The sequence below is a fragment of the Watersipora subatra genome, chromosome 3 (genome assembly GCF_963576615.1).
Source record: "Watersipora subatra chromosome 3, tzWatSuba1.1, whole genome shotgun sequence".
Classification (NCBI taxonomy): domain Eukaryota; kingdom Metazoa; phylum Bryozoa; class Gymnolaemata; order Cheilostomatida; family Watersiporidae; genus Watersipora; species Watersipora subatra.
The window spans coordinates 73,898,126-73,899,942 of NC_088710.1; the positions used below are offsets into that span (position 1 = coordinate 73,898,126).

At 33.9% G+C, this 1,817-nt stretch overlaps 1 long non-coding RNA gene across 1 annotated transcript; it reads right to left on the minus strand.

The window, feature by feature from the left end:
• Positions 1–381: 381 nt before the first annotated feature.
• Positions 382–1,383, minus strand: LOC137391683 (uncharacterized). Its single transcript, XR_010978153.1, has 2 exons — positions 1,233–1,383; positions 382–602 (listed from the first exon to the last, which is right to left on the minus strand). It is a non-coding gene; the product is annotated as an uncharacterized lncRNA (long non-coding RNA).
• Between the last annotated feature and the right edge of the window lie 434 nt (positions 1,384–1,817).

Here is a 1,817-nt window from a genome sequence, read left to right on the forward strand (position 1 = left end):
GGAGCCAACTCTAAATTAACAAAAAGACCACAAAACAATTAAGCACGTTTGATAAAATTATGCTAAAGTGGCCATAGCTTCAACCACATTGTAATGCTGTAATAAATATCTTTGAAATGAAGTAAAAACCCATTTCTCAATCTCCTTGCATGGCTACTATAACTGCTCCTTCTCTTTAGCTTTGCTATATAATAAGCATACATTAAAAGACTATTTCGAAGTGAATATCATTTAGACTTATACAAAATTACTCACTTTTGTATAATTTGGAGGAATTGGGCTACTTTTGTACACACAACAGTTCATATGCTAAGTACACATTCTTGCAGTATTTTTACTTGCTGAAGTTTTTATATTTCATCAATTGAATCAATAGATAGATTATAAGTTTAGGATTTATTCTGCAAAAAAATACAAACATCCAGTTACAGATTTATTTGCTCCATTTTCTCATTCATCACATATAAGCACCATCATGTCAGTGATACATCTTAAAATGGTAGTATCTGTACTTGTACTAGTATTTGTTCAATAACGTATGTATCGTCATATCACCCTATCTTCTGACTGTCATCATTCTTTCTCAATCGACTTTCAATGTTCTACAAAGTAGAGTAGAAGGTCATAAAAAAGCAATATGTTTTTGAGAATATTAGAAAGTATGATAATGCAATTTACTTTCTCTACCTCGATACATCAGAAACCCAACACTACACTGAGCGGATAAGAAAATTTGCACAGAAAACAAATGCAAGATTTTGCAAGATACAGAACAAATCAACTTAAGCTAGGTTATAGGTATAATATTCTAAAATGTTCAAACAGTAATATAATGATTAAACTTTTGCTTCATTTTTGTGAGCCAAAAGCCCTGCTAATCATTGTATGAGCTAGTTTAGCCTGTTTAGACTAGCTTTAAGAAAGGAGTCGTGTGTTCAACCACAGCAAAACTCTAACAGACAACTTCCAAACCGCTTGTTGAGAGAGTCTAGAGCTATTTTTGTGCCTGCTACATATTGCATAAAATGATGCTTGGTAGGCTAAGAGATGAGGTATTAAGGGACTCCATGCGAGTGCCAAGAAAGTGGCCGAAGATGAACTGACAACTTAGCTGATAACACAAAGCCTCAACAGCTACACAAGACAAAGCTCCCATGCTGCAACAAGATTTATGCTCTCTTGAATCTTGAGCCAAAATTTAGCACATGAAATTTAATCCACAAAAGTATTACCATCTCTCTATTGGCAAGTCGTCTTTGCCGATGGATACAAATAACTTTCTCATCTTATATGATCACCATCTTCAAAGTGTGACTTCTAATCCTTATTTTGTGGTAGAGTTGCAGAATGATCTGAAATTTAATCAACATATTTTTAAAATTGAATCCGAGGAAGAGCAATTAATCGGCATGCTTACAATAGTTCTGAAAGATGCAGATCAAAAGACAAGAAAGATAGCTGATACATCACGAGTTAGACCTGGTCCTGAATATGGCTGCATGGTTTGGGACCTTTACCTTACAAAGGATATTACTTTACTAAAGTGAACTCAAAACGCTGCACTGAGATTTTTGTATAGACAAAAAAGCAGAGTTAGTTTTCTTCAACTATGAGAAATTAATTATTTTGAAACCTTGAAAGACAAATGAGTTAAACTTTGTCATAATGTTTTTAGTAAAATTCTGGGTGGTGATATTGACTTATTGATCAGGAGCAATATCAATATACCAATATTGACATTGGTCCCATTCGCTACCTGGGACTTGTAATTTAGATGTTGCGTACAAAGCTACATACATGGAAAATGGTAGCGTACA